The sequence below is a fragment of the Phascolarctos cinereus genome, unplaced genomic scaffold (assembly GCF_003287225.1).
Source record: "Phascolarctos cinereus isolate Bilbo 61053 unplaced genomic scaffold, phaCin_HiC Scaffold_1;HRSCAF=81, whole genome shotgun sequence".
Lineage (NCBI taxonomy): Eukaryota > Metazoa > Chordata > Mammalia > Diprotodontia > Phascolarctidae > Phascolarctos > Phascolarctos cinereus.
This window is the reverse complement of record NW_027555514.1, coordinates 107,788,507-107,795,843: the sequence shown is the minus strand read 5'-3', so window position 1 is coordinate 107,795,843 and position 7,337 is coordinate 107,788,507. Positions and strand designations below refer to the sequence as shown.

General features: G+C 34.7%; 1 pseudogene; it reads right to left on the bottom strand.

Moving 5' to 3' along the window:
- Nucleotides 1-268: 268 nt before the first annotated feature.
- Nucleotides 269-369, bottom strand: LOC144455256 (U6 spliceosomal RNA; annotated as a pseudogene).
- Nucleotides 370-7,337: the final 6,968 nt, after the last annotated feature.

Below are 7,337 nucleotides of genomic sequence, written 5' to 3'. Positions count from 1 at the left end.
ATTGACAAAACTACAAGTAACACCTTTTGGGACTGTTACCCAGAGCATGGCTATGAATGGCCAAGGCACCTAGGGAAAGGTTGCTCATGGATGGGTAACAGCATTACACAAGAGCTCAGTTGTGTGTATTTACCTGTATGTATTTTTATCTGTAAATAGCATGTTTTTTCTTTCTTGGGCTTGTGAACTGTGTGCTTTTAGGGGGAATGGTGAAAAAATAGTAAAGTGGTATCATCTAGTGAAGTCTCCAGATTTTATGGGTAGGGGCAATAATGCACTTCACGAATTTGCCTGTCATCCTTGTGCAGGGGCCATGCTAATCTTCTCTGTATCATTCCAATTTTAGTAAATGTGCACTGAAGCAAGCACTAGGGGCAATAATTCAGAGAGATGAGACATCCCCTGCATTGTCAGGGCCATTTGTGTCATTTGAAGGCTTTGAAGATAAGCAGAGGTATGCTGGTAAATATTTAATAACTAGCTATCTGAAAAAAAGAAAAAGTAACCATGACACACTTTTAAATTAAATCTACATTATTAACATTTTCCCCATCCCTTTCTTAAGTCTAGATAATTAACAAAACATTAAATGAAGCCCTAATTTATACTGTTTGCTGACTTCTGAGGTGTGAATACTCACACTGAAAATTGAGAAAGACTTTGTTTAGAGCTGGTTCCAGAACACCCCTGAAAATAAGCATTATAGAATATCTGGAAAATCTAGAGGATCCATAGGGTGGCAATATCTGAGGAATTAAGATATATTTTGTGTGTACATATTACATCCTTATCTATAGTTACTACTGTTGTCATGGAATAAGTATTAAAAGTAGGTTTGGAAAACCTGAGTTTGACTACCTCTTCCACTACCAGTTGTATGACCTCGATAAAATCATTAAACCCTTTCTGAGCTTCAATTCATTCATCTATAAAATGGTATAATAATTTTCTTTTCCCTACCTTATGGGGTTATAATGAAAGTATTTAGTAAGCCTTACAGTATGAGCTATAATAAGGGAAAATGCATAGAAAGAGAAGTGAAGCATGGTGAGGACAAAATATTGGAGAACATCAATATTAGTCATTCGGGAAGTCACTAGTAAGACACTAAGAAGGTGCTTCTAAAGATAGAAGAAGAAAATGGAAAGATTGGGATGCTGCAGAAGCCAAGGCAGAAGAGAATATCAAAGAGGTAGTGAGTAGTCAATAGTATCAAAAGATGATCAGTAGGAAACTCACATGACAATATATATGCGCAAAATTATTTATTAAATGTACTTTCAAAACTTCATAAAAGGCAATAATCTAATTCTATAAGAAAGGGTTAATATGATGAATCTTCAGAAAAGCATGGAAAGACCTACATGAATTGATGCAGTGAAGTAAGCAGAACCACAGAAAATATGAACAGTGACTACAGCAATGTAAATGGAAAGAATAGCTATACACATATGAATCAAAGGTAAATAATGCAAAATTATAAAGAACAATCATAATTTGAAAGAAGAGATATGAGAGGATTCTGCCAATCCACCCCTTCATGGAGGTGGGAAGTCAACAGTTGTTACACATTGAATATTTCCAGACTTTTTCAATGTATCGATTGGTTGTGCTGATATTTTTTCCTCTTCTTTTGTCTCAAAAATACTGTTTGTTATATGAGATGGCTTTCTGGAAAAGGGAGGATACTGGGGAAAACTATGATGGTGTAAAAGCAAGACTTCAATAATATGAACAAGTGGTTTTTAGATGAAGAAATAAAAACAATTTATAGTCATATGAAAAAGTGCTATAAATCATTATTTATTAGAGAAATACAAATTAGAACAACTTTGAGATATTATTTTATACCTATCAGATTGGCTAAAATGATTGAAAGGGGAAGTGACAAATGTTAGAGGGAATGTAGAAAAATTAGGGCACTAATTCATTGTTGGTGGAATTGTGACAGATCCAACCATTTTGGAGAGCAATTTGGAATTATGCCCAAAGAATTATTAAACGCCCTATACCCTTTGACCCTGCAATACCACTGTTAGGTCTACTTCCAAAGATGATTAAGGAAAAAGGAAAGGAACCTGTATGTTCTAAATTGTTTATAACAGCTTTCTTTGTGATGGCAACTGGAAATTGCAGGGATGCTCATCAATTGAAGAATGGCTGAACAAATTGTGGTATATGATTGTGATGGAATACTGCTTACTGTGCTATGAGAAATGAGAAATGATCTTAGAAAAACATGGACAGGCTTGCATTAAATAATGAAGAACAAAATGAGTAGAACCAAGAGAACATTTTATACAGTAACAGCAATATTGTTTTAAAAACAACTTTGAGCAAATAAGTAATTTTGACTATTATAAATGCCCATATTGATTATAAAGGACATACAGAGATGCTATCTGCATCCAGAGAAAGAACTGATAAATGGAAGTATGTATAGAATGGTTTTACATATATCTCTATTTGTGTGTAGTGGTAGCCATCTCTAGGGCAGGAGAGAGGGAAGAAAAAAAAAAGAAAAAAAAAAGAAATCTATATGATAATTATTATATATTTAAAAGGAGAAGCAAATTGTATGTAATAGATTTGCAGTTTCATGTACAATCTTTTTATTATACTATGTTATGGAAATGCTTGTTTTATTCCATAAATTAAAAATAAATAAAAATAAAAAAGCATTCATTCATTCGCTAGTCCTACTTTTGTTTATTAGAAAATTTGTAGTCATAGCTACCACATTTAAATTCTGGCTCTACCACCTTAGTGACCTTGGACAAATTCCTAATCCTCTGTGGTTTTCCATTTCTTCACTTTAAAATGAGGTAGTTAGACTAGATGTCTTCAACCATACCTATGTTCTTATCAGCTAAGTAACACACTTGTTTTTTTAGGCAATTGGGGTTAAGTGACTTCTCTAGGGTCACTTAGCTAGTGTCAAGTGTTTGGTCTGAGTCAGGATTTGAACTCAAGTCCCCCTGACTTCAGGGCCGGTGCTTTATCCACTGTGCCACCTACCTGCCCCTAAGTAACACACATTTAAAAAAGATAATGCATTGCAAAAACAGAAGTCTAGAGTTTTTCCTTTTTAATTTTCCTTTTTTAACCTCTTTTTTTGTACATCAGGCAGACTTTTTTCCCTTGTTGTATTATGTTTCTGAACTTATTTGTCTTGGGAAGAAAAACAAATTTGTATGTATTTCAGATGTATGAAGCTGGATTTTATTTTCGTACCTTGCCTTTACATTTTCATTTTTTCATTGTGTGGTCTACAGGATTCCATATCGACTCAAATTTGCTTTATGCATTATTTCAGATGGCAATGTACCTGCTACAGTTATTAAAAAAAATCATAGTTAAACTCTGTAGTTTATGGTGGCACTATTCTTTGTTTCTAGTGTGCTGCAATAACAAATTTAGCTGCTAATGTCATCCTTAATATTTTTGTTTTATTATCTTGTCTTGAATTTATTTGAATATAATCCTCATAGGAACAACTTTTGCAATAGAAGGAATATGTATGTTTTTCATTTTTATTATGAATATCCATGTTATTTTTGAAGAATATTTCTACTCTTTTAATACCCCAAAATTTTGAAATAAGGCTTGTTTGGCTCCATTGTTTTGAGAATATATTATTATTTACTGCCGCAAAGTGTATTTATATGTAGTTATAGTTTCTTCCTAATGTTTTATTTGTATATCTTGTACAAGGATTTAAAATTTCAGAACTTCTTTAGACATTATCTTTGATTTATTATATAAGTATTGTTTATTTCTCTTTCCAGTATTTTAGATGTAAGCATCATTTTAAAAATATAATTAATTCTTGTAGAATCCCTAGCCTTTCTTCCAGGTAAAGCTCAGCATCAGCTCCTGTAACATGACTTTCTTGACCCCTATAGTTGTCAGTATGCTCTCCTTTTTGAAATTACTTTTCAGTACTTAGTCTATACTTTGAATATGTGTGTGTGTGTGTGTGTGTGTGTGTGTGTGTGTGTGTGTGTGTGTGTGTAGCAGGCATGCACAATGCATTCTGTACTGGTTCACACTGGAAGGGTATTTTTTCACTGGCCTTTCTCCTCCTTAGAAGAGATGATGGGAATGCTTCCCCAAGCTATCAATATTGATATCTATATCTATATATCTTCTATCCAGTCTGTGCTCTGTGCGTGCCTAGATGTGTACATCTAGTATCATCTCAGTAGAATATAAACTTCTTTAGGTGGACTTTTAGTTTTTGTCCTTGCATTTTAGTACCTTGTATATTTCATTGCACATAGTAGGAGCTTAATAAGTGTTTGTAGAATGCTATGCATTGAATATTTTTTGTTAGTAGTTTTTCTGCTGATCTCTGCTTGATCTTTTCATCATGGTCTCTCAGTATCTTTTAATATAATTCCAGTGAAAAATGACTAGGATGAGGAATTTTGAACTACAGAAAGGGAAGATAAAGGACATAATCAATGATTTAAAATAATTGAAAAGTTGTTATTTAGTAGAGGGATTAGATAGCTTTGTGGTTCTGTAGCCTGAGTTCTTACTTTTTATTTGTAGTGGACTCTTGGGGGCAGTTAGGTGGTGCAGAGCACTGGACCTGGAATCAGGAAGACCTGAGTTCAAATTCAGCCTCAGACACTTACTAGCTGTGTTACCTTGGGTGAATCACTTAACCTCTATTTGACTCAGTTTCCTCATGTGTAAAATGGGGATAATAATAGCATGGGGTTGTTGCGAAGGTCAAATAAGCCAATATTTGTAAGGTGCTTAGCGTAGTGCCTGGTCTGTAGTAGGTGCTATATAATTTTTAGCTATTGTTATTTAATTATCATTATTATTTTTATGAAGCCTATAGACCCCTTCTAAGAATGTTTTTAAATGCACAGAATAAAATAGGAAAATCAATTAAATTAAAACATAATTGTCAATATGTGAATATGTATGTATAAACACATACACAAATATGTGTTTGACATACATATGTTACACACAGCACACTTATGTGTATATATGTTACATATAACAAATTTATGGATCTCAATTAAGAATGCATGATCTTTGAAGTCAAGCTAGTATCAGAGCCAGATTTGGGGTAAATGAAAGAAAGAACTTTTGAATCACTGAAACTGTCCACCAGTGTAGTAGCATGACTTACCAGGTGATTAAAATACCTCTGCAAATATTTCCACTGCTAACCATCTAATATGGTATAGAAGTGGTTCCTGTTTTGTTCAGAAGGGAGTTTAGACATATAGGCACATTTTTTCCAGTTCTAAACTTTATGCTTTTCTTATGTTGTCTTGGAAGAGATTTTTTTAAATTCCCAGAAGTTATTATGACAAAATCATCTTTTGCAAATTGCAACACTGAATATATTCTTCACCTCTGACTAGGCCAAAGTTTTTCTTTTTTTTTCTTTCTATCTATATTTTATGGATATAAATTGTACTATATTGTGTTGAAGCGTTTAGTATAATTTTTATCTTTTAGGTGCCCAGAGTCACCCCAGTTCTGGGCATCCAGTTAGTGACACCACGTCTTAGTTACTTTATAGATCAGAATCCTCTCCAGACCATATTTATAAGCCTCCATCAATGTGTTTTACTTTTACCAGTTAGCCATAAGGCACACAATTCACAATAATAATAATAATCATAGCATTTATGTACCACTTTGTTTTGCAAAGCCATTTGTGTGTGTTATTTCATTTGAGCCTTATAACAGCCCTGTGAGGTAGGTGTTATTATTATCCCCATTTTACAGTAAGGAAACTGAAACTGAGAGAGGTTAAGACACTTGCTCAATAGTATTCCATTATATTCAAATAGTTCAAATTTCATTATATTCAAATACTCAAAATGTTCAGCCATTTCCCAGTTTATTAGTATCCCCTTAGTTTATAGTTCTTTGTCACTGCAAAAAAGGGCTTTTATAAACATTTTTGGATATATAGGACATTTTACGCTTTCTTTTAACTCTTGTGGGGCCGAGTCTTAGTAACGGTATTCCTGGGTCAAAGGTACGTATAGTTTAGAAAACTTTCAGGTCCATATCCAAATTACTTTTAAAAATGGCTGTACCAGCAGGGCAGAGCCAAGATGACAGAGAAAAGGTGGAGACTTGCCTGAGTTCTCTCAAATTCTCCTCCAAATAACTTTTAAGAATGCCTCAAAATGAATTATAGAGTGGCAGAGCATACAAAAGGAGGGGATGAAACAAATTTCCAACCCAAGATAACTTAGAAGGTCAGCAGGAAAGGTGTCTTTTATTGGGGTGAGAGTGGAGTGTAGTTCAGTGCAGGCTGTGCCAGCACTGACCCGGCCCCAGCAAACCAGCAGCAGTAGGCCTTGGGAGAGACTGAATCAGTTTTGGGAGTAGTAGCTTCCAGAACTTTCAGCCCACAGATGGTAAAGAGGTTGGGCAGCTGGTCAAAATGAGATTACAGGGATCCATTTGCTTGTGTGGGGTGCAGGATTCTTGCATTGCTCATACTTGTATCCAGGTTGAAGTCCTGGGTGGCAATCCCAGGGCAAAAAGGATCACTAGCACACCATAGCTTGTGGCTACAGGGGAATGGGGACCCTGATCATAGCTCAGGATGTAAAAGAATGCTTGTGGTCACTCAGAGACCAGAACATAGGCCAGGAGAGCAGTGAATACACCTCCTTATAGTATAACACCTTGGAAGAACTGAAAACTTATAGCCTCAGAAATAGCTCTGAGAGCAGCAGTAAGAAAGGACTGAAACTTGGAATAGTACTCCTTCCATCCCAGGAGCAGAGCCCTATTTTAACATAGAGTTAAAATTCAAGAAATAGGCTGGAAAATGAGCAAACAACGAAAAAAGGACCTGACCATAGAAAGTTACTCTGGTGAGAGGGAAAATCAGAACACAAACTTAGAAGATGGCAACAGAGTAAAAACTGCCACATCCATAATGGCTGTACCAATTCACAGATGTATCAATGTGCCTATCTTTACCACAGCCCCTCCAAAATTTATCATTTTCTTTTTTAATTTTTGTTTAACTTTGCCAAACTGAGGATGGAACTTTAGAATTGCTTTAATCAGCATTTATCTAATTATTAGGGATTTGGAGCATTTTTTTTTTTTTTGCGTGTGTGTAGCTTTGAATAGGTTGGACTTCTTCCCTTGAGAACTGCTTATCCTTTGGCTGCTTATCAATTGGGCAATGGATTTTTTAAATATAAATTTGAATCAGTCACTTATATATCTTGAGTATCTGACCCTTATAAGGGAAACTTTCTACAAAGATTTTTTTTCTTAGTTAACTCTTTCTTTTCTAATCTTAGCTGTACTGAATACGTTTGTGCAAA